This window comes from Dermacentor andersoni, chromosome 3 (genome assembly GCF_023375885.2).
Source record: "Dermacentor andersoni chromosome 3, qqDerAnde1_hic_scaffold, whole genome shotgun sequence".
In the NCBI taxonomy this organism is placed as follows: domain Eukaryota; kingdom Metazoa; phylum Arthropoda; class Arachnida; order Ixodida; family Ixodidae; genus Dermacentor; species Dermacentor andersoni.
Window position 1 is genome coordinate 56,419,710 of NC_092816.1, and position 26,219 is coordinate 56,445,928.

At 47.1% G+C, this 26,219-nt stretch overlaps 1 protein-coding gene across 3 annotated transcripts in view; it reads left to right on the forward strand.

Moving 5' to 3' along the window:
- Positions 1–26,219, forward strand: part of LOC126547695 (uncharacterized) — a 203,139-nt gene that overhangs the window by 89,630 nt on the left and 87,290 nt on the right. The gene's annotated exons all lie outside the window — the stretch shown is intronic.

The following is a 26,219-nucleotide window of genomic DNA, read 5'->3' on the forward strand; positions in this document are numbered from 1 at the left end:
CGCCGTACGATGGTCTTGCGTTCTGTTGCATCCTTAAAGAGAACGATTCAAATCTATAGCTGTTTAATGCTTAGCCGTATTACTGTACATTTGAGTGTCTAGCTAAGAGTTTTAGTCACTGACTGTGCCTTTCTTATCTTTAAAGGGCCCCTCGCCAGGTCGGGCCATTTTGAGCTGACAGGCGCAGGGTGTACAATGCGCGCTAACGATCGTGTGTGCTAAGAATAGCATCCCTGCGCGCCGCGAAAATAGCTTACATTTCAACCAAACGCCGCGCCCCTAACCGTAGAGTCGACGTCAATAACGCAAGTGCGCCTACGCGCATGGCAGCGCTGTGACGTCACTCATAGCGTCACGAGACCTCGAGAATTACTCAAGGAAACATCAGTTATTCGCTCAGCAAACTATTGCTTCAGTAGACGAATTAAGGTGTATAGAAATAATAACACACACAAACCGAATGTCTGCGTGCTTTTGCTTTACTTCATAACGTAACAAGCGAGGCGTGCTACTTCCGTTTCGGCTGCTTGTTCCCACGTCGCGCAGTCGCGCGCGCAGAGAACGAAACTATGTCATTTTCTACCGTGTTCCAGCACCGCGATCACGCTCTTTCGTCCTCTCTCACACATGCATCAGTGCTCGGCACTGTGGCTCTGAGTTATAACCGCTAGTCATCTGTTATCGTGCAGAGCGCGCAAAATCGTCCGCTGCGCGAAACGAGACGAACGCAACAGCTCGCGTGCGAAACCATCGCCGGGTTTGCGTCACTCTGCAATAACGCCAGCAAGAGAGAGAGAGAGAAGAAAAAAACGCGAGGCGGGCTCCGCGACGTATCCGTCATGCGATCATCCGGCTCCAATGTGGGAGAACGCAGGAAAGGAATTTCGCTTGCGCAGCGTATAGACGGAGAAATTAGTGGGAGTTTCTATGCCGGCGGTGACGCTCGCTTCCTGAAATCACGGTTTCGCGGCAATGAAGGATTCGCAAAAAATTCTTGCTCTAAAGCACTCCTTAGAAGGCACGTAACAACTTCCAGCGTATCGCCAAAATTTGCTATGTGCCTCTGTTTTGGGACCTTTAAGAGACTTCGGACAGGCGCGATCTACTGAGTAGTAGCGTGTCGTCTTGTGTCTCTCTCTTTTTTTTTCATCGTTGGAAGCAAAAAAAAAATCAAATTAACAGTCGCTATTTCGGTGTAAATTTCGAGTGCACTTTATTCTCAGAACTGATTCAAGGCAGAGAGCTTGTAGCAGCAAGGTCATGTGCTTCGATTGTACTGGTCAACTCCGATTCTGCAATTACAACGTTCTCCCTTTTAAAGTCTTTGAATAAAAGAATTATTAGTGAAATATTGTGAATACTCGCATTGGCGATTACCGCGCAAGCTTTTAATGGCTCGGCGCGACGGCGGCGCCCTCTGAGAATGGCTTTAAACGCGCATCACATTTATCCACGCATTAGAAAGCTTACATCCTTAACTTGTGATACAGCTAGTGGGGGTCCTACGGTGTCATCTTGCAGTCGTTTTCACTAACCTTTCTGTAGTGTGCGCAGGCCGTGGTCAAAGGTTGTGGGTTCGAATTGGCGTCCCTCTGTCTTGCCGCTCGAGTCTCCTCGCGCCATTTCTGGACCTCTCGTCGCGGAACGCGTGGGCGTCGAAAACGAGCAAGCGAGCGTGAAATTCCAGCAAGAGATTGCACGCTTGCAGGCCTTGCGAACTCCCTATGAGCATTAGCTTGAGTTTGATAGATTATGTCTATATATGTGGCTGAGATAGTTCTCTCAAAAGGGACCACTCCCGCTCGGATCTCCTAAGCAGAGAGCTAGCTATGTACATCTCTGAACGCCGGGCGAGAGGCTAAATTTAGCTCTGATTGCGTCGCGCGTGGTGCAACAACTGCGACTATCTGTGCGCCCGACACGTGTACAGTCAACTAACAGCGTCTTTCCTCTACACAACGATACCAAAGTACGGTGCCTGGGTGGTACGGTCGGAAAAACACAAGCGATAATGGTATACCATATTTTCGTTTCATGTTATGCCTCTCTAGAACCACTTACCAAGTATATGAACGCATGCTAGCAATCCGGTACAATACCACAACAATGGAAAACAATTTTGACGATGTTATACAAACGTACTGACTCGTTAGGGTAGGTCCTTCTGAGCATTAAGTGAAACACTTAGGCGACCGGTGTAAAGCGCGTCATTTATTATAAGGTTTCAAGAATGTGCATCGCTACCGATCGCAACGGTGCCGCTGACCTGAGTTTTCAGCCGTCCCGTCACAATCTACATTGCTGGGGCGCGCTACGTCAATTGGGCGAATTGTCCGATTGACTACCTAGGCTGCATCATCGATAATTTTTGCAACTTGATGGTGAGCAAATTTTCTTGGTAATAATTGAAATGCTAGTTAATTTGTTTCTATGAAAGGAAGTAACGGAAAGAGAATACACAACGAGAACTTGCCACTGCACTCAAGCACTTCCGGCACGCAGCAGGTCTCGTCTGCTTGTGTAACAAAGTGCTCCGTGTTGACGCGAGCTGCGCGTTCAGCGTTGGTCTCGAGCCTTCTTTTCGCGAACACCATGATTCGCCCTCGCTGCGTTGTTGGCTCCAAACATAGCGATTGGCGACATATCAAGCAGCTGCGACATCGTGTACCTCTGCAAGGCAGCAGGCGAGTGGAGTACGCGCAGCGCATTGGGCTGTCGGTATTAGATCGATGACAGGATCTACCTGGTTGCGGCCGCCAATTCACGCCGGAGGATTACTACCACACTAGATAGTTTTAGCGCGTCCGGTGCTCCGGTAAATGCGGGCTGACTGGGCGTTCTGCGGGATGCGCGGAGGCACAAACGCGAGCGGCCTGCAGTGTGCAGCCGCCTGGTGGCGCAGAGCTCAACCGGATAAACACAGAGCTAATATAGCAGTAAGGTTCTACTTTCCTGCTGTAGTGGGTTTTCGACAGCAGCGTAATCGTGAACAAGTTGTCATTTTAAATGTTTAAAATGTTTTTACACGCGGTAACGATAACGTTAGCTCTGTGTTTGGCTGGTCGAGCTCTGCGCCACCAAGTCGCTGCACCTTGCAGGCCGCTCACGTTTAGGCCTCCACCCATCCGTCAAAACGTCCAGCTCACCTGAGGTTACCGCAACACCAGACACGCTAGGCGCTGCGACAGAGCGCTCTCAACGCCCCGTTCTTGGATAGCTCTGGATGAGGGATCGACGGCAGGCCACTAGCGGACAGGTGGGAGTGGCTCGGCGCGCTGGCTCCAGTACTCCGGTAGTAGACGACACCACGTCACATCATTACGTAGAACCAGTGAAGGTGAAAACTTGGCTTCGATCACTCGGTCAAACAAGTTGAGGAGAAAAAGCTTGGGTGGGGAGAAGGAAAACTAGTAATCGTCCGTAGTTCTCTTAATAGGAGACGCTTCACTTAAATTATGGCGCTAATGTCTTACTGTAGCTGTAGCCTAGGCGTCTACAAAAAGTTGTCCAGACCGTTTCAGAGATCCTTTAAATCAGACTCCAAATTGTTATACAATTCGGTGTGCCCCGTGCTTAGAAGCCCGATGTAAAGTGATTACAAGTCGCACTTCCACGCATTTACGCTTTCAGAATCAGAATCAGAATCGGGATCGGTCTTTATTGAGGTGGTTAGAAATATTACAAGATGTTAATATACAGAAAGAGGTCCCGAAATCAAAGACTGCCATGGGACCTCCTTTACAAAGTAAACGTAATAGAACACACATTACAGCAGTTTCAACAAATCGTTAACGTAGAGGAATTACAGGTTTTAGTATGAATAGCATGACTGAAGAATTACATGTGCATAAATGTCATGGAAGAAAGCACTGTAACATAATCTCGTTGACAACTAATAAAGTAACAGCGTAAGTGACGTGACAAACACAATATAATTTGCTAACTCGAATGTACAGGTAAGGCAAGGACATCAAAGAGAAACCTAATGATATGACAATGAAAATGAAATGAAGGCACCATGAAAGAATGGTTGTGACTATGAACTAGGCAATGTGATTCTGCAGGCGTTCTGGTCAGTTATTTCCTTTTTTCTCCTTTCAATTTATGTTGATGGTACAAGCCAGACGCCACGATACCAAGTACCAATGAGATACAATGAGAGACAGGCGTACTATTCTTGGCACTGCGGGAAAGTAGAACATCCACGTGGCGCGTACGAAAATGATATTGCTGTTTCCATCCGCCCGCCAGCCGTATTCCGTGTGCCAAATAAAAACATGAGCCTTCCTAGTTACTCGTGAACGTCTCCGTATACATTTACTTTTCACCAGAGCCTCGAGTTATTTTTCGCAGCGAACTTCGCGGCGTACAGACTGGCCTGTGGCGGTTTTCCTGTTTCATTTTTGCTTTTGTTCATTTCCTATCCCACTCACCACATCGTCATCGAGTTTTGTAAGCACTAGTGGTGCTGCTTCCTTGTCGGCGCATAAAAAACGCATAGCGCTTTCAAAGCTCACTTAGTCCGTAATGAGAAACTGATAAACTCGAAACTTATTCATTACCGGAAAACGCAAAAAATTGCTTGTCTCCCGCAGCCCCACTCTTTTTCCTTCCTTTCTTTTTCCCCGCCGTTTTTGACGTCTATATAGTGACAACGAAGAGTGACCAGCCGTAACAGTGCTTCCGTGTCGTACTCGTGTAGACGGCTCCACAGGGACGCAGCTTTGCGGGACGGAGGAACGCAAGCAGTGATGTCGTATGTCCGCGATACCGCAATGCGCTCGCAAATTTCGAGGAGTTTCGACTGCACCGAATCTGACCCTCTCCGCGAAAACCGAGCCGACTACTTTCCCTGATTGGATATACCTTGTAGTTTCGAGTACACGGCCACATAGGCGTATCTACCAGGGGTACACTAAATACTGAAAAAGAGGTAGTTACTGAAAGGTAGCTGCTGAAAAATTATGAGAAGTTGATGAAGAAATTGCGGTCACCGACCAAGTCAATGTGAAAGTAACACAGAGACGTTTCGGGACCCGTACGGGTTTCCTGATCCCACTAAAAGCGGGCAAGAGCCGCGAGTCGCTTTTATGCCAAAATGTGACGTAGAGAACGGGTGTAGTTGGCAGGCATATTTCCATCAGTCCTGTTAATACTGTTGTCCGTAGTTTGAATAAATAAGGATTCTAACAAGAGTCGCGCCATCGGATTATTTTCCTTAGCTATTACAGTAGCGTTTTCCCAATCGATGCGGTGACTGCGATTATCGGCGTGTTCGGCAAGGGCGTTCGAGGCTTTTTTCTTGTTGGAGACGTCCCTTTGGCGCTCTCTTAATCTACTCGTGAATTTGCCGGTTTCGCCCATGGAACTGCAGCTGCAGTCTGCGCATGGTGCCTTGTAGATGACACTGGGGTAATTCTTGCCTTCAAGCCGATCCTTTACGTTACCAAGCTCATTTCTCAGCTTGTTGGATGGCCTGTGTGCTATTCTGAGACCGTATCTTGAGAATACGCGGCTAAGAGCTTCGCTGACGCCAGGCACATATGGGACGCCAGCGCGTTTTGTGAACGACTTGCTTGAGACGGCTTGGGATCCAGGACACAAGCTTCCATTTTGTTAATAAACTTCTTGGGGTACTCGTTCCTAGACAATTCGTGACGAATCGTCTTCAGTTCGTTCTGTGTTTCGTCGTCACTTGAGCAGATGCGTGTGGCCCGCGTCACGTGAGATGAGACGATGGATTGCTTGTGGCAAGCCGGGTGACATGAATTGAAGTTTAAGTACAGGCTGGTATGAGTCGCCTTCCTATGCACGGCAAATGAGAGTCTCGAATGCACTTCGAAACTTCCTAAATCAGCTTCCGCTGTAAAATTAAGGCGCGCAGATTAGCTCGATGCCCTAGCACAAGAAGAGTTTTCTTGATCTTAATACATCACCATGGCATTTTTTTTTTCAGTTCATGCGACAATCAAATATCGCGATAACGTCGGCAACGAAAACTGCCAACATTTCCATGTCTTGACGCCAATCGATCAATCGGTGATCAATTCGTACAAGCAGCGAGTCATGGTACCAAAAATTGTCGGCGACACGCTCGAGTATTTCGGCATCCACGTAAATCGACTGAAGCTTCAGCTATACTTTAACGCTTGAGTCTAATTCAATTTGAATATGGCTGTCGTCATCTCACATGCTGCAAGATATTCCTCGAAATTGATTTATAATTTAGCTTTAAGTGTTACCCTATTGCTTGTTGGTAACGCAGATAACACTTCATTTTCGCCAAGGGCACTTTATGTGCGCTGCTTGTAGTTACAGTCGCTTTCCGCTGGATTTAAGGACTTTTGACGCGCACAACGCGTGTTTGGAAGACGTGTTCTCATTCCTCGCAAAATCAGTCTACCATCTTCTCCTATGACTCATTATGCATAGATCGCCACACAGCTATTCAAAACAATGGGCGGTATAATGTAGCCGTTCCTCTCACTCAATTCTATTCGTCCCTTATCGACCGCCTCTTCACTACCAGCCGATCGTAGGGATAACGAAAGGAAGAGAATAGTGAAGTTATCCCGGCACGTAACTTGAAAATGAAAGGCAACAGTTAACCGAATATCTGCATTAAAAAAAAAGGAAAAATAAACTCCGGATCTCACGCCGCACTTTGGCGACAGTAATGCGAGAGCAATATGGCGTCCTATCATTCACTCATTGTCCACTGCCACACGTTTTATTAGAGCCGCATCCATTCCGAGCAGTTCGACAGTGCCACGCAATTCCGCGTTCGCGCGGCTCCACCATCGTTGCTCCCGTCACGTGCCTCTCTACGTCACCTCGTACCCCTGCTCCTTTTTTTTTTTTTCCTTTCGGTCACGCTCAGCCCACCACTCGCTCCACCGAGGACATGCACCTCTTTGCATCTGTTGAAGTCAAGCTTCTACATCTGCATCTACATAATGCTCTCGCATTTAAATCTTAGCAAGGGCACATCTCACGCGCAGGTACTATATGAGCATCGGCTCGCCGACCCTCTTGGTTATACATTGCCATTGGGGTGAGATCTGCGTTGCTCTGCGTCGCCAAAAAAAAAAAAAAAAATTGAAGGAAATATCCGTGGATCCCGCTCTTATGTGAGAACCCCCGGCATTGGCCTTAAGCTGTCCTTCATGTTTGTGCAAATGTTAATTCACACGTTATATAAGTATGAAGCTAACGACGAAAAGGATTGTGCAAAATACCGAAAATTTAATTTTACGGGAAATGTAACGCTAGCGGCGCAAACGGGATGAAATGTTTGTCCGAACGTATTGCGGCCAGGCAAATATTCTACGCTTTCCAATAAAAGACACGCTTGTCAAAAAAAAAAAATGTACGGGTAATACGAGAAGCGTCAGTCCAAAGCAAAATTTTACGCCGGAGGTTACCAGCACCGCCTACGCGCGTGCGCCATGTCTTTCATGTCTTTCGCACAAGAAGTCGCGACCCAATTCTTGTTTGCAAAAGTGGATTAAAACTCGCCCAAAATATCGTACAATCTGCGCTGTTTGGTGCGCTACCCGTACTCAGGAATTAAGAAACAGAAGCAATCAAGAACGACACTTCTACTTCTATATTCACTGAAAAGAAAGAAAAAAACTGCGAGAAAAGGGGGGGGAAGCAACTCTTGCTCGCTGAAAACTTGGCCCACACTCGACTGCGCCGTCTCTCCAGAAAGGACGGGAATCAGCCGCGCACAATAACACACACACGCGTCAGCTTTTCAAGGTGATCTCCCTATAGCCCGGGCAAGTCGACGACGCCTGAAATCGGCTCCCTCCGAGCCGGTCTTTTCTTCAAAGCGCCGCGGCAAAAGCAATATAAGCCCGACACACATTTAGAGCGCGCCAACGTGCATGCCGGGAGCTAAGCAGTCAAAGGGAGCGGGAATCGGGCCAAGGGTTGCAAATCTCGCCCAGGCCTAAAGGTAATCCCCACCGCGTATAGAACACGTAAACTAGGCGAGCAAGACAATGGAGATCCACGCTCGCAGAGCTGACGGCTTTAAGATACATATCCGAGAACAAGGTTCGCCGCGGTACCTTTTATAGGTACCAACGTCTTCTTAAACACGCAAAATAAAAAAAACGGAGGGAAAATACATATGCGAATAGGTATAGCGTTCCCGCTGATTCTGAAACAATGTAACTCCGCGCTTGCGACATTCCTCGCTCTTATTAAACGACGAATGTCAAGATCCCGGGCAAGGCGAGCTTCTTTTGATCGCGCTGGAGTTAAGAAGCTGACTCGACAGAATAAATAGCGAGACTTTTATTTCTCTCTTGTTTTTCCTCTTCGTTCCATTTCTACTCTTTGAAATGCACGAACATCGCTGTTGAAGCGCAGGGGAGACATTTGTGTCTCCTCGGACGCAATAAGAACCTGCTTTGTACCTTTGTACGCGGAGACCTCGCATCGCAATGGCTCTAGAGCACTTCCCCCCCCCCCCTCCCCCGGTCCCTCACTGAGACCTCCCGGCGATTCGAGCTTATATTGGCCAGCCGGCGCAGCCTATCCCGGTTCATTCACTGACAAGTGTTCACCAGGTAAACAGCGATGTGGGCGAGAGTCCCGTATGCAATATAAGCCGGCAGCTCGGTCACCGAACAGGCCCTGCTGTTCCCAGTTTTTCTTTGATGTCGGTGGGTAATCCTTGCTTTTTTTTCCTGCCATTGTTCTCCTTTTGGACTCGATTCTGGCTGACCTTATATAAGGCCTTGCAGGATTAAGTTGTTGGTGAATGTCGGCGTTTACTCGTCGCCGTCGATTGTACCTAACTTTACCGAAACTAACATGCAGGGGGATCAGTTGTTTTGTGAAGTGGTGTTTTGTGATGTGGATATACGTGGTGTTTCACTTGTCCTATACAACCCTGCCTCTAAAGTTTATCCCAACACTAATGGAAATCTCGAGCTCAGTGGTCGGTCCGGGAGAAAGACCTTTACCGTTCGCAAATATTGACCGCGATATTAAAAGAAAGCAACTACCTTAGGGGAAAAAAGAAAACAAAACGAGCAACCATGAATTCGACACTGTATAGGGAATGTACAAATCCTTTTGTTTGTCGGAACAAGAAAGACCATGGGATGTCGTCCTATTGGTGTGTTCGTGGATATCTCTCCAGTAGTTTAGAAATGCTATTTTCTTTCCATAACAGACGTTAGTGCAACAAAGGGAAAAAGATAAATTGTGAGTGTCAAGAACTAGTAAGGTATTGCTAAAAAAAAAGGAAAGAACAGAAAGCGTGTGCGAGATAACAAAAGTACTTTGGAAAGATTTGTTGGGCTATTTGGTTAGGCAGGTCTGGCTCGCGTGGCGCAACCCTATGTAAACAAGCATAAACAAGAGGACGCCAAGACTCACACGGTCGTGAATGTCTAAAGACTGAGGATGTTTTTTTTTACTGACAGTGCCATGTACATGTGAAACATTTTCAATCGTGTGTGTCGTCGAATGTAGTCGTAAGCTAGCTTTCGCGCACTTCGTATTCCTTACGTAATTCCTTCGTACGTTTACACTAGGTGTCCGTTAGTACAAATACAAACAATTCGCTCCTGAAAGAAAGAATAGGAGACAAGAGAGAATAGTAATAGGAGAAGGGAGGCAGAAGCGGATGTGCCTGAGGCGTAGGGTCCTTTAGACTCACACATTTGATTGATTGATTGATTGATTGATTCATTCATTCATTCATTCATTCATTCATTCATTCATTGAGTGATTCAATGATTCATTCATTCATTCATTCATTGAGTGATTCAATTGATTGATTGATTGATTGATTGATTGATTGATTGATTGATTGATTGATTGATTGATTGATTGATTGATTGATTGATTGATTGATTGATTGATTGATTGATTGATTGATTGATTGATTGATTGATTGATTGATTGATTGATTGATTGATTGATTTTTAGGTCTCAAAGCAACACACGGGCTAAGAATTCTAAGAGTCCCCGCTGAATTCTAACATCCAAGGTCCATTATCATCCACCGAAAGCTTGGTCCACGAGTGATGTTGTATTCCGCATGCACCACTGCTATACTACGGTTTAGCAGACTCCTAATTGCAAGAAACGTTTATTTCCATAGTCGCGATAACTTTCGTAGCGAAGACCATTGAAGAGAACAAAACCAGGCCAGAAATTAGCTCCGCTAACAGGAGGTGGCGTGTTTAGATTGTGACGTCTCGACGTCATCGCGCGCCCGCTTCGCGAACGGCACGTTCTCGTTTACCAAGGACGACGTTCCTCCACTGCCTCGTATCTTTTACAACCTCGTCGTTTTGGGCACCCTGTGACGCGCTCCCGTGCGCTCAAGCCACCTCGACTTTTTGGGTCAGCTATAGCTCCAAATCGGTGAAGTCCGCCTATAATGAATGCTATGAACAAAATGCGCCGCCCGACGGCGGGATCGAACCTCCGTCTTCCGGCACGGCACCCCGATGCGCTAAGTATGCCGCGATCGGCCTCATATTTCTCTCGTGCCAAGAGTCGCCCTTCGAAACGTCGGGCGCTTGCGTCACGGGCCGGCTTCTCGCATTCTTTCCTCTTGACAGCCAGCGCTTTGAGAGGCCGTAGTGGACGGCACAACCTTCGGGATTGGCCCACATTTTTTTCTGGTGCCACTACCTTCTGTGTCGGCCCGCAATTTCCCTTAGTACCTGACGCCTCGAAAGTGGATGAATTCTGCCTGAAATGCTATCCAATTGATCCCGTGTGGCTAGGCCATTGCTTTTACGAACAGCTACTCTTTTTCGGGCCGACAGGACGGACAGTACCTTATGCAAGCGTTTCGTGCTTGCGACGAGACTATAGCACGTTAATCCATCTGCCGACCTTCTTTTGATAGCGAAATGCAGCCAACATGTATATTGGGGAACGTAGACTAGACCCGTCGCCCGCACAGAAAATTATGGGGTTTTACGTGCTAAAACCACCATGCCATTAGGAGGCACTCCGCAGTGGGAGTTTCCGGATTAATTCTGACCACCTTTGGTGTTCTTTAAGGTGCACCCAATACACGGTGCACGGGGTCTCCCCCTTTTCTTTCTTTTTTTTTTTTTTTTGGAATTTACCTTTATCGAGATGCAGCCGCCATGGCCGGGATTTGATGCGGTGACCTCGCGCGTAAGAGCACGACGCCGAAGCCACTAAGAAACCACGGCGGGGGTCGTACGCACAGAAAGCCACGGGAACTCTGAGCTCCACTTTCTTTTAATAAAGAAATAGCACGACTGGGCTTTGCGAAACAGTGAATGCCATCTTGCGTGCGCCCGCATCGTCTGCTGTCCCTTTGCTTCTTCCGTTTGCCCTCGCTCTCTCCTTTATGGGTGTATTAGGTTGAAAAACAGGTGCAACATGGTCGTCGTCGTCGGATGGAACATGGCGTCCATACCCTTCCTTCTCTTATTTCTCTTCATTTTCTTTCTCTCTCCGTGGGGTGTCTATATGAAGAGCCCAGCTTTAAAGCTGTATTTCAGTCGCTTTTCGTCCACAAGAAAAATTTGCTGCTTTCGTCGCTTCTCTTTATAAATGCCATGGGGACGCGACTGCTTGGGCTAAGCGCGCTCGCAACATGGTCACGACACTCGCTGAACCGGTCCCCACACCACGCCCCCCCCCCCCCCTTTTTTTTTTTTTTCATTCCCTTCCGCTGACGCTGTTGATGCTAATGTCGATGTTTTTTGGCTCGAGTGAGCGCCGAGGACGCATGTTCCGAGGCAAGGTCACGTCTCCGATTTGTCCGCTGGCTGACTGTTGGCGGTCCGGTCTGTCGTGCTGCTTCTTTTCTTAGTATATTTATTTATTTATTTATTTTTACATAACATGTTCTTTTTTGTGGCACGATTTATTATAGGTGTTAGTTGGTGGGTCTACCGACTATTTTTATTGACCTTAATGTCTGTATTTTGGTACTTTTGTATGTTATGGTATTCTGGCTTTTTTCTTTTTTTTTTCGTTTGCCCCTTCGTGTTGCATAGATCCAGAAGTGTCTTTTTTTCATACTTTCTACACAAGGTTATAAGCATCCTGGTTCGGCTAAAGTTAAAAGGTATGCATTAGTGTACAAAGACGATAAATGAGAAAGTAAAATAATTGCGCCGCACTGCTTGGGACTTTTTGGGCGTATACGCAGCCCGCCATGTCGTCTGCTCGCCGTGTCGTCTGCTCACCGTGTATCCATCGGTATCCCTTTGTGTTTTACTTTGGTTCGCTTGGTTATTTTGTTTTCTCCCCATCATTGTATTCCTCGCTGATGTTGTCATCTGGCTTAGAGGACGCGAAGTGATGGCGCTTGGTCACGATGCACAAGATGGGAAAACAAAAATTAGGGGGACCGGTAAGGCGGCGGCGGTGGCGGCGAGGGTGTTACCCTAATTTCCTAATCAGTCTTCCGTGTTCCGGGTGTCCCGCGCACGTTCATAGCAGAACTCTCTCCACTGTCCTTGTTTCTTGTCGTGTTGAGAAAGGAGAAACTGTTGTTGCGACTTTATCTTTTTTTTTTTTCCTTTAAGCCTCCCTGGGCACTTTGGTACATTTTAGAAAATGGCCTCCCACAATCTATAGGGTACCTTATTGTGTTCAAATATTAGCGCGCTTTAATTACCACAGGGCTGCGTAGCTCGCTTAATCTCTTCAAATTTGCGATCGTCGCACCAGTAAACACGAATGTCAGATCCACCTTGGCCATCGCCGGGCAGACACAACCACGGTTTTGTCTTCTTCACAAGCTCTGTACACCTGCAGCTTCCCTAATCTATGAAAAACGTGGCCTCCAACTCGTTCATGTGGTTGACGGTTCAGATTTCTCAGTGTACAATTATTGCCTGGAGCCACGAAGGCTCTTAATCAGTCAGTGTTACTTTCTACGATTGAATCATGGAATTAAAAAGCAAAGAAATCTCCAACCAAAATTTCCTCGAATTTTAAAACCCCATGTTTTGGAGCTTGACCGACTCCTTCCTCAGTGGTGAGATAGCGTGAGCCGTACCAGGGCTTACGTGCGTTTTCTTTAACGCTTTGACAGGCGCATGAACACTTTTCACAGTCCTTGAGAGTAAACAGCGGAAAGGGTTGCTGACGAACGATATATGTTAGCCAACGTATTTTGCCATTGCCAGGATTCCAAAAGGAGCCACCGCTGGGGATTGTTTTCTCTCACCAAGATGACGGCGCCGTCAGGGCTATGGACTGGTGGTTAAAAAGATTGCGGTGTTCTCCCACCCCACTCCGTTCCCTGTTTAGATGGCTAAGGTCCTTCTTGTGTTCTGTCCTAATTACTTACGGGAAGTATTGAGCCTCGCCAATGTACGACGCGAGGCATTGTAGGCAGTTAAACTTGTACACAATACACAATACCCTGCGCCTTTTCGATAGGACAGCGGTCCTTTGGACGAAGGAGGAGGAGGAGGCTTCCGACCTTGGAGAGAGAGGCTTGTGAGCGACGTTAGACCCTGCCCCTGGTCGGGCTTCGAAACATCGGGTTTTAAAATTAAAACAAAATTTTGGTTGGAGCAACTAACTGTATATTGTGTTGTCGTGATTGACTGGCTGCGTTATGAATATACAAGGTCTTCGAATGTAGAGGAGAAATAAAAATTATTTATATTTAGTGTCTTGGTGCGGCTCCATGGCAATACGATACATACTGAGGCGAAGCTTGATACGTAGGCAGACTTTTTATTGTCGTGAAGCAGCCTGCGAAGGTAAAGTTCGCGTAAATGGACTCCGCGTTGTAGTCAAGCCGCGCGGCGACTGAACAGGGAGCCGCAGTAAAGCGACGAGAGGGAGAGAGATAATTCGTTTACAACAAAGGCAGAGGAGGTCGGCCAGAGCTGTCACGCTCTAGCCTGCTATGCTCGGCTACAGTGATCGTACAGGCGAAGCAAGATTGCGCCCAGCGATTTTCAGCGTGCTGGAAATTGGGTGTGCTCGCTGTTGGAATGTTCTAGGCGTTGTTGCATACGTGGTAGTTTCTGCTAGTTAGACTAGCGAGTTACATCCACGGGCAAGGCTGTATTTGCCGCCGAAAATACGGCAATCTTAAAGGCGTCGCAGGAGGCCCGTCTTCCTTAACCCGCAATTTACCTCAAAGTTACAATGACCATGACTAACGATGAAAGTCCATGTGAAGCCAACGACGCCAATTTATCTAGCTTCATGTCGCGTGAAACAAATGGACGGGGAACATCTGTCTGAGCGCGTAGCAATTTGAGCGCAGGCGAGTAGTAACTGCACCGAGAAGGCTGTAGTTAGTTTTTGGTATTATTATTATTATTATTATTATTATTATTATTGTTGTTGTTGTTGTTGTTGTTGTTGTTGTTGTTGTTGTTGTTGTTGTTGTTGTTGTTGTTGTTGTTGTTGTTGTTGTTGTTGTTGTTGTTGTTTAACGTTCACCACGTTTCGCGGAATCACAGGCAAAACGAACATGCGAAGCCAAGGAAAACATGAACGAAATTTACCGCATTTTCTTTTTCTTTTATTCAAATGTAGAGTGAATTATGAATAAGGGTTAATTTTAGACGTGCTTCATATTCTTAATAAACGTTGTCGCTTTGGATCCCACATGCGGCAAGCTTTTTCTCCTAGTTTCGTTTTCTTTTTATTCTATCGATAGTCCATCCGACGCCAGGTTTGAGAGCCCTGTGGCTGTATGGTGCAGCACTCATCATTAAAGACGGCTTTAAAGTTTTATTACTGGCATAAACGGGTATAGCAACGATAACCTGTCTCAAATATTGCCACTGATGCCCACTGATGCCCGGAGTAAATCTTAGAGTGCAACGCGAGCTAAGAATCACTGCCGGTGTACTCTGAAATGACCACTCGAATGTGTCGTAAGAATATTAAGCTTATCGCAAATTTGCCCCTCATTCACGATTAATTGTATGCGTGAATGTTTCAAATACGCAGTGAATTTCGTTGGCATTTTAATTTACAGGTAATAGTTTGCAAATGCTTAGCATAATATTACTGCTAAGTACCGAAGTACTGCTAAGCACATACTTAGCTGAAAAAGTCATAGCAAATGCTTAGCTATTTAGCGAAATTTCGCGAACATTTATAATTTAACATGTTGCAATTGATGAATTGCAACCTGTTGTACCAAATGTACGCCAAGCACGTACATTTGGAACGAACATGGTGTAATTAGGGCACCAGGAATTTTATAACTCACTTGGAGAGCGAACTCTTGAAGTCGCCTGACTGCCGGAGGCTGCGTAACCACATAATAATAATGCAAAAAAAATCTCTACCTTTTGCTTCGCCTCTCTTCCGCCTCCCTAGCTGCTCCAACCAACCCGTAATAATGTCCCGGCTGTACGCAACATTCTCAACTACCTTGTTACACTGTGTGCGCCGGAAACCTTCTCGTTTAACAGAACCGTCGATCGCACAGGAAATAGACGTGGGGCCGAGACGGACGGCGAAACAACAGGGAGTCTATAGTCTCACTGGCAGCAGCATCAGACAGGCCAGACAGAAACTGCCTTTCTTGTTACGCTTTGGCCCGTTCCTTCCACACTGTGCGAGACCCCCCCCCCCCCCCCCCCCCTCTTCTTTTTTTTTTTTTTTTTACCGGCCAACGTTGCCCTGAGGTGCACTCGTGCTTGGTCGGTTTCCTAACGAGGCAGTGAGAAACCGGAAATGGCCGCCGACTTGCATAAATAGGCGGAGGGGATGGAAAGGGAGAGAAGAGAAAAGGTATAGCTGGCCGCCCCCCTATACAGGTTCTGGCGAAGCGACTCAGCTGTTGGTTCTAGCGCATTCTTTTTTTCTTCTTCTTCTTCTTCTCAATATTCTTCTATTGTTTTATTACAGCCTTTCTTTTTCTTTTCAAGTTTCTCTGGTGTTCCTGTCGGAACTCTTCGTGCACCGTTTCACTCGCGAAGATGTGCGCCAAATCCACCGCCGGGGCACGTCTCATTACGCTCCTCCGTCTGATTCTCCTTCTTTTTTTTTTTTTTTTCGGTGCCATCTTAATTCGTCGTTAAGAAGGGAAAATAGTTTTCGTTTTCTTTCGTGTACCTGCGCAAGAAACGCAGCTGGGTTCGACTTCATTTGCCTTCCATGCCGCGGTGTCTGTGTCTTTCACTTTTCTTCCTCTTCCTCTTTATCCTTTGTTCTCACTCTCCTTATCTTCGTTTTTTTTTTTTTTCATCTCCTTCGGTGAATTCTGTCTGCAATAGCCACGCACTGAAGTGAAGACCGGGACGAACTTGAAGACTGTTTTGCCAGCAATGGCAAATGAAAGAAACAGTGCTCGATCTTTGTATTATTATTGTCTTTTTTTGTTCTTTTTATTTTTGGCAGCCGAAAGAGGAGAAGGGTGCTATAAAGTAGACGAAGTGAGAGACGCGGTGGATGACCGGAAGGCCGGAAGGAAGTTGAAGAGGAAAGGCGAGGGGGAATTACGCCTGCGCTAACGGCACGCTGTACGACGCCTATTAATACGAACTCCGAAGTCCTGCTGCCCTGTGTTAATAGTTCAGCCATAAAACTGCATTCTAGCAGTCTTTCTTATATTTTATTTATCCAGAATTTCATTCATTGCGCTCGCGTTTCATTCCGTCTATTGATCCGGACGCTTGAGCGATTCTTATGTTCGCTGTTTGACTTTCCGAAAAAGCTCCGTGCAAGCCCGACGACTCTTCGTCGTCGAAACTTCGTCGCCACCTCCTCGAGCGGCACGTAGCCCCGGACAGCGTGTCGCAAATTGGGTCGTTTCCTTCGCGCGTTCGCGGTCGGGGCTTGCCTCGTCGTGCTATAGATCCGATACTCGAGCTAACTAGCAGCGGTGTGCTATCGGCGTGTCTGAACGTTTACGCCGATGAGAACGGGCGTCGAGTGTCCCCTTCCTGTGGTTCTAGCGGTTCCTGCGAGAGATTTCGAGCACTCGATATTGCATTTTCCTGCTTTCACTTGCGCAGTGTGCGTCTCTCCTGAGAGATTATCGTCTTCTTTGCGTACCGCGTATAACCCTCGATGAACGCCCGTCTCCTGAACATCCTGAAGTGTTTGGGCGTCTCCATGCGACCAAGCTCATCGCGTCCTCCCTTCTTGGCTTGGCGTCTCCGGCTATTTTCTTTTTCTCGCGCCAATGCGCCTTGTGCAGCAAGTATTGATATCTCTGACTTCATTTTTTATTCTTTTTATTTTGTTAGTATTTGTTTATTTGACATCAGCTGATTTTTCTTTTCTTTTTCGGGCTTTATCCTTTTTCATTGTTTGTCTGCTTGGGATCTATCATCTTGTTAATTTCTTTTTATCAATACTCTTTCCCTTGCTGTCAATCTGTGTAGACACATTGAATAATAATAATAATAATAATAATAATAATAATTCGCATGAATCAGTAAGGTGTCATGGCAACCGCAGATGGCGCCAGTCACTGCTGCTCGCAGGAAGAAACTATAAATATGTTTTACGACACAAAACATAACAAATGCAAGGAAAGCGAGTTTAAAAAACGACATAAGCTCAACACATAATCAAAGAACAAGATCCCCACTAAGAAATAATTGTTTTGTGACATAACCATTGAAATTACTGAATACAAGAAACGTCGCATGAGAGAAACGAATTTGGAGGACGCTTAAGCTTCGCCTTTAAAAGTGGAACGCGATAGCGTTCAAAGGTCCCAGATTGCTTCTCACGCTTCGCGGCAACAGCAGCTTATGTAAGTGTAATGTTTACCGGGAAAAGCTAGCGGCGAACGCTATGCACGAAGACAAGTTTTCTGGTCGATACGCGGCCTCTTCGCCGGCCGCGATGTGGAGGAGGCGAGCGTCACCTGGAGGTGTTGCAAGGAACCGGGCGCGCCTCTTTATGGCCTTTGAGATTTGCGCGTGCCGGCGCGCGCGAATCTCGGAGGCCACGGCCGCTCTGTTAATTTTTATAAACGCTGCAAAATGGGTTTGTGGTTGAGCGTTCGCATAACAGGCTTATGTTTCCTCGTATATCCAAATTACAGTCCCACGCTATCATCTCTGTAGGTCGTGTGTAAGTCGTAGTTTACGATTTTTCTGATGTATCTGAATTTGAGGAATTCATTTATTTCAGTAATTTCTTTGCGATACATGGAGGGCCTGCGTGATTAGGCATGCGTGGTTCGGAATGATTTCTTGGCGAAACGATGGTGAAAGCGGAACGCCGACGCCGGATTTCCTGCAACATTGGGCACTTAACGCTATCGCGTTAAGAAGAAAGTACGGTATATATCACTAAAATACCCTATGAAATGTTATTCTGGCAGGACGGAAACTTTACATTCACTTCCTGAGCTGGGAAAACTCGTGGGCTTTTTTTTTTCCTCCTCCAAATGCGTTGAAGAACTTCAAATGTGTGTGCTAGCGTATGTTGTGCGCGTTAGTTGCAGTATGTATTTGTCATTTCATATCCTCCTGAGACAAAAAACATTACGGCTCAGAGGTTTAACCGCTTAACTTGCTTCTTATTGCGTACATACAGATGCATTACGAACATAAAAGGCCATTTCTTCAGATGTCCCAGAACTACGATTGGATTATGAGGCACGTCGTTGGCGGGGGGGACTCCGTATTAACGTTGACCACCAGGGGATCTTCAACGTTTCCCCACAGCACGGGACAAGGGCGTTTTCGCATTTCAGCACCCATCGAAATGCAGCCGCCGTGGCCGGGTTTTGATCCCGCGACCTCGTGCTGAGCAGGGCAACACCATAGCCGCTGCGCCACCGCGGCGGGCAATGATGATGATGAGGACAGCAAGGCGGGATGCGTGTACACTTCCATAAAATGCTGGACGTTACGAAAGGGCTGAGCGAGGCTTTTATTGATGCCGTATTTAACCCGCTTAAACAAAAATGAATCTATTGTGACAATAAATCGAAACCTACTACCACTACAGCAAAGACCACATTATACGTTAAAGAAACGTCTGACCATTGGGGAGGTCAGACGTTCCTTTATATGACAATGTATAAATAACAACGAAAAGGGCACTGAAAGGGGACGAAGAGACAACTTGACATCGGTGGTAGCCGAGCTGACATCTTCCGCACTAAACTTGCGTGCGGTGCTCTAACAGTTGAGCTATATACCGCAACGGCTGTGTCCACTTTCTTGCGCATTCGTGTAGTTGTATACTGCAACTTGCACTGGGAGTGTTAGTCGGTGCTTCTCAGGACCATGAAGGAGGATGCGGAACATCCTTGCGGCGGCAGGCAACTCAGGTAGAACATGGACGTTAGGATACTGGCAGCAGAACAATAAACACCTCGCATGCTACAGCTACACTTCATGACATCATTGCTGCCACGTTCGAAACCCTCGCCGTGCCCGCCACCAAAAAGTTATGAGTCTGCCCAGTTTCAGTTTCCTTTTTGACAAAACCCACGGTCGGTTACAGCTAGTAGGTTACCCTGTACCACGTGTCGCAGCTAACGCTAGCCAAGCTGTATAAGGAAAGAAAAAGAAAGAATTGTAATAAAGACACATTGCAAGAGACGATTGTAAGACCTATACGGTTCTAGGTCGTCACAGTATTTTTACCGAACCCCGTCTTATAAGGCGTCTTGCACCGTATTTTCTAAATAATTTTTTTTTCGTAAATCGCTTGGCTAATGTTAGCGAGATACCTTATATGGTAACAAGTGTATGTGCTGTATTTTTACGCTGCACTGTGGCCTTGTGTGACGTTTCACCGGAAGCTCGGGTTAGCTCGGTGTTCTAGCCGTTCAGTCATTGCGTTCTTTTTCTCCTCTGAACGAATCAAAGACCGACGTAGCGGAACATTGGCTCCCCCAGGGAGTGCTTCATTCCTGTCAGTACCACGTCCCCGCTGCTGACTGCCTGGTGAACTTTGACAGAAAACAGTGGTCGTTCTCGTCGACGACCCTGTCACTACCTCCCTCCCTCCCCCCTTCCCACTCTGTTTTTTTTTTTTCTTTCTCTTCTTCCGCGACAGGCGAAATGTCTCACACCGAGTGTGGGTTAAGTGGATGCGACGTCATATCACGCAAATGGACAGGACTGTCACCGCTCGCGGTGCCACGACAAGAAACTCCACTCGGACGCGTGACATTGTCCGTGCCCCAAATGGCAGGGGCGCGCTGACAGTTTTATTGGCTGCTGGGATTTGGGGGACAAGATCGCGAGCCCACTTCGGCGTGTACCGTTGGTTCGGGTCTATATACATTACGTGTACTCGTGTCTTTGACTGTTCGAGTTCTACTTCGACGGCAACGCCGCGCCAAATTACGTTTCATCTCCAGAGAATAAACAGATTCGAGCGATCCGTAACCACGCAGCAGGCTTCGGAGGGTTTCTCGCATCGAACCCAGTTGCCCGGGTGTAGAAAGTAAGGATAAATAAGAGATAAATAAAAACAGCGAGTTACGGAAGCCTTTTCAAAGCGAGAGCTCTCAAGGAGTTATGATTTTTGTTTGCTTGCTTCAGGGGGGCGGGTGGGTGGGACGGTCGGTGCAGCCAAAATGAACACGCGAACAAAACACACGCAAAAAGACAAATGAAGTAATGTCAAATAACGTCCTGGCGACTGGCCAGGACATGTACGCGCAACGGCGAATTGCCCGCCGCTCGCGGCTATGTTCACTCGCTTTTTATCAACGATTCTCGATGGCTTTCTGCCTCCGGCGAATCGCAGGCCTGCATTGTTTCAGCGCGTAACAGGTTCCGACGCGCCACTGTCTGTCTTCGCCCACGGCGCACTGTCTATTCGCTGTGGGCTGCTACGAAGACAACTAGCAGATCATTTGAGGAGGGGAAAAAATGATATCATGCTTCGTTTCGTAAAATGTCGTAAAGGACTCGGAGATGCTTATTATTTTTTTTTCTCTGCATCAGCGATGTTTTATTCGGCCGCATTACGCTCTACAAGTGTACTCAGGAGAAAGCAGTCGATAACTTAATTTTGTGCCACTATTCGTCGAAACACACAACGCTGACATAGCAATCCATGTGGTACAAGATGACACGGAGAATAAGGTAATGCGGAAATCTTGAAAAGCAACACCAGAGCAATATTTTCCTGGGTGTTCCGAACGGGAGCTCAAATGTGAATTCACTGCGTTCGGCGAGTATACGACGACCAAGACAATGTACCGTGCGTTTAACAAGAATAAGAATAGCGATGTCCATGACGTGTTTTCTGCAGCGCGAAGTGTTGCACTTTACTGCAGTGCTTTCTGCAATTCGGTGCTTCGTACAGCAAAATGTCCCGCCATGTCCGTTCTATAGGTGGATCGCATTCTCTTAGGGAAACCCCTTCGAGTCCACGTTAATGCTCCGTCGTGGGGATCATCCCGTTGAGTTGAAAGATGCACTTGGACTTGGTCATGGCACTAACATCGATTCGCTTTAAGAAGCTTCGAGCGCGGCCGTGGCATATCAGTGAGATCGCCGAGTCTTGTAATACACATCATATTGACCGCAAATGAAGACGGGGACCTCGGAAGAGAACACAAAAACGACATGGGCAGTAAACAAATATGCAGTAAACACCAACTAGGCCAAACTGAAGTTATTCTGAGTCCTGTAATGCCCACCGTGTGCTACGCTCGGTTTGGGGCCTCAGGGTGCTCATTTGAGCGGGGGAGAGCATAGCGCAAGGCTCGTTTCGTTTCATTGCGATAGCAAACATACGAACTCAAGAGGTGCGCTCGCGCCGTCGCTGTTGGCGCCGCCGTCGTCGTGCAGTCTCGCTATCGACGGTGCAACCGCCCCACGCTTCGCACGCTGAGGGTATTACGGGGCCCCTTAGAAACGCGGAGTGCGTTTGGCTACGAAGACGACGAAGCGAAAAGGACGCATAGCATGGAGGAAGAAAAAAAATGTTTGGAGAGAGAGCATCACGACATGCAGCCGGCCTTGGAAAGCGAACGCTCCGTGACACCAGTGCCTTTGCACCGCAGTGGTGGCCCAACACGTGACTCATCGCGTCGAGATGACGAAGCAAGAATCGAGATTCGCCGAGACGTTTGGTTCCCAGTAGCTATGCTAGTAGTTCTGTATCCGGTGCGCGCTCGTTCAGCTGCCCTGCCGTGGCTCTGTCTGCAGAGCGGGAACAATGAAACCAACCGCGCAATTAGGCGTGACGATCACGTGTTGGGCCGACAGGTTTGGCTTCAATCGCGTTGTGCGAATCTCCCTCCTAACTTTTTCCTTGCGCACAGTCGCTCCGCTCATTCGCCTCGGTGGTGGAGCCACAAGCCTCACGCACAATATAACAACGCTAGCGTTCCTGCTGAGCTGATTTGAGTGTGCGCCGATCTAACGTAATGCTTCTTTAATATTTATTTATTTATTTATTTATTTATTTATTTATTTATTTATTTATTTATTTATTTATTTATTTCAATTACTCTCAAGGCCAGATGGCGTTACAGAGTGGAGTTGGAGAGAAAGAAAAATACATATGCAATTGGTTAAAAAAGAAAAAGACAGCAGATTTGAATTTGCCAGAGTCTGGGATAAGAGCGATGGTAGCAGGAAGGTGGTTCCAGTTGGAGCTTGTCCTAGGGATGAAAGAATCGCTAAACATATTCGTACGAGAGACAGGAACTTCTCCTTAATACTTGTGATCCAACCTGGATGAAGTGTTGGTGGGTGGAGAAAAGATAGCTTCTTTCAGAACACGGTTATAATGGCAAACTTTATGGTAGAGGCAAAGACGGGAACACCTACGACCTGCTGAAAGATCTGGAAGGTTGAAAATGATCGTCATCGACGTGACGCTGGCCTGACGTGAACAATTGGAAAGAATGAAACGAGCAGCTCTATTCGGAATACATTCAAGTGTGTTAATAAGGGTGAGCTGACAGGGGTCCGAAATAGTAGAGGCATATTCCAGTTTCGGTCTAACAAATGTTCTATAAACAGAGAGCTTAAGAGATGATTGTGCAGACTGAAAATTCCGACGCAGATAACCAAGCATGCGGTTAGCGTTGTTAGAAATGTAGTCTACGTGGACACGCCATGATAGAATGTTCTCGATTTGAACTCCGAGGTACTTGTAGCACGGTGCGGGTGACAAGGGATAACCGTTAAGAATACAGTTGCGCGCAGGGATGGTGTTAGAACGACGAGCCATATTCATGACCTTACATTTTTCGGTATTTAATGTAATGCACCATTTAGAACGTTAAGCACTGCGACACATATTGTTAAGATCACGTTGAAGTTTACTAATGTCAGACGAGTCAGTAACATTATGCTGACACGCATCACCAGGCAAGCGCTGACACAAAACCAATGAGGACGCGGGAAGTATAGCGCGAGAATTTCACGCCCGCGTCGCCACCTAGGTTTTTTCGCTTCTCTCGTGATTCGCCATTCCAGAAAGTATTCACCTGCCTCGCACGGCGTGCAATCTACGAGTGCAGCGCAAGTCGGTATTCTCCTTTACTATGCCTTAAAGAAAGCACCTCCTCACTCTCTTTGTACTAATTTCCTTTTTTCTTTCGTAAACTAGCCCGTTCAACGGGACTAGGCTACTCGCTGCTTACACTGACGCGCACGCCATGGGTCGAGCGCCTTCGTATGTCGTGTCTCGAAGCCGTGACGTAGTAAAGCCTCGCTGAAACCTCTTCCTAGGAACGATACCAGGCCGTAAAAAAGAAAAAAAAAACGAAGCCGCAGCTTGTATCCAAGCCATGCGCCGCTAGTCGAGATCCAGGTGGTAGACGCACTATAGGGTGGGGGACAGAACCCGCCGTGGTTGCTCAGTGGCTATGGTGTTAGGCTGCTGAGCACGAGGTCGCGGGATCGAATCCCGGCCACGGCGGCCGCATTTCGATGGGGGCGAAATGCGAAAACACCCGTGTACTTAGATTTAGGTGCACGTTAAAGAACCCCAGGTGGTCGAAATTTCCGGAGTCCTCCACTACGGCGTGCCTCATAATCAGAAAGTGGTTTTGGCACGTAAAACCCCATAATTTAAGGGTGGGGGACAGACGCGCTTCGTTTAGGCGGACCGCGGCTGCGCTGTCCCCACGCTGTTGCGAGCTGATAAAGGCGGTGAGCGCAGCTCGCGCCCGAATAGCCGAGCGAAGCAACGAACAACGTTGTTTGTGGCCACGATGCAAGGAGCCCCCTGTGGCGATGACCGTAAAGAAAGTGACTGCGGAGCTCTAAACGACACGGGCGTCGCGCGGACGTCTTAGAAACGCGGAAACTCGCGAACAGTTTTCGAGGGACGAGAAGCGTTGCTACTGTGTGTGTGTAGATCCACATTGAGATGGAGCAGCAGTCAACGCCTGACCGGTGCAACTGTCGACACCTTCGCTAAGTCGGCGTCAAAACCTTGTCGGGTACAGATCGCAAAGACGTTGAAACTCGGCAGCGTTGAATTCGAACTGTCTTGGGTCTGTTGTTGTTGTTGTTGTTGTTGTTGTTGTTGTTGTTGTCGTCGTCGTCGTCGTCGTCGTCGTCGTCGTCGTCGTTAAATTAAGACCACGAAACTACGCGCTGTCTTCTTCTTCCTTTCTAGGTGGCACAAGGCCACCAACGTGGTGGTGAATTTGTGTGCACGCGTCATCTTCCAAACGCTGGTAGTGACAATTGACCTCGCCGGTGTCAGCTTGGTGCACGTGGGTTTGAACAATGGGATGTTAGAATGTCCCATGCAATGTTGAATAGCTCTGCAGATTTCCACACATCATAGGAAGCACAATAAAAAAAAATGTGTAGAAAAAAAGTTCGTCTCGTTCGTTTGGCTTACAACAACATATAATGCGGCCTTTGGATCTTATAGCCATGTCTCCTCTATCGTGCTGAGCGGGCTGCAATAAACACGGCAACTCTGCAAAAGCTAGAAAGGGCTACCAAAGTAGAAGAAAGTAACACGCCGGGGGCTTTTGCTGGTGGAAAGAACGGCGTTGCGATTCGCTACAGGATGACTCGGCCAATAAAAAAAATATAAGGAAGACGAGTCACGGCGGCGAAATGGCTATGGTATCATGCTGCTGAGCACAAGATTGTTGGTTCGATTGTAGGCCGTGTCCATCGCATACTGATGGAGGCGGGATGCAAAAAGATAATAAGAATGAAATAGAGAGAGAGAGAGAGAGTACTGTTGGGTACGGGGCATCGTGTACCATGCAACCTCAGGGGGTCGAAGTCGATACAAACCTTCCGACTATAAAACTAACAGCTGCTCGGTGGCGTTGTGTGACGTCATACTCTCGTCAGACTGGACGATCTTTCTTCTCCTTTTTCACCCTTTTTGTTTTGTTTCCTTCTTTTTCACTTAAGCTAAGGTTCTTGGAGATTAGCAACACTGCCCACCAGCCCAGATGGGCTCACGAGCCTTTGTTCAGTACTTGAAGGCCAGAGACTTGAGTGTCTGTTGTGGACATGATTAGCCTCTACAGCCTGCGACTTATTTGAACTCCAGCCTTCTCTCTCTCTCTCTCTCTCTCTCTCTCTCTCTCTCTCTCTCTCTCTCTCTCTCTCTTTGCCTTTAACTTTACCGTCCTCCCTACCGTGCAGGGTAGAAAATGTATCGCCTATTTAACTCCCTCACTTTTCCTTCACCTCCTCTTTCTAAAACCCATGAATCAGTCAGTTTCAGTTTACATTCACACACAAAAAAAAAACTGCTAATCGGTCAGGAGATATGTTGGTAACATTGTTGCCATTGCGTAGTTTCCTTCTTGTTTTCTTCTTTTCTTCTCTCTCTCTCTCTCTCTCTGGGCCATGTAACACAATTTCTAATTTTATGCATTCCTGTATATCACCCTTGGAAAAAGGTCAGTGCGGCGATTTCAATGTTGACGTTGATAAATGCTTTGTTTCCTTTGTTTTTTTGTTTTTTTTTGTTGTCATTTGCGGCAGTAAGAAATCGCTTAATTCTGTTTCCGCAGTGCTGTTAAAGTTAATTTTCTCGCCCAGGCTTGTACTTATTTCATTCGACCGTATCTTTTTCGTTCCGTGCTGACCTTTCCGCACTCATGTCGAAGCGGCACGGGCCTCGTAGACAATGAAAGAGAACTCAACAACTAGTGGAGATCCCAAAGGGCAGTATCACTTAGGACAACGGCTCACTATGAACATCATCACAACGCTGCAAAATGGTCAATATCTTGCGATGGACAATATCAGAACATCAAAAGCGAGACATTACAGATGCCAATATCTAACACAGGACGTTGTCGCAAAACACGAGATCACAAAGTT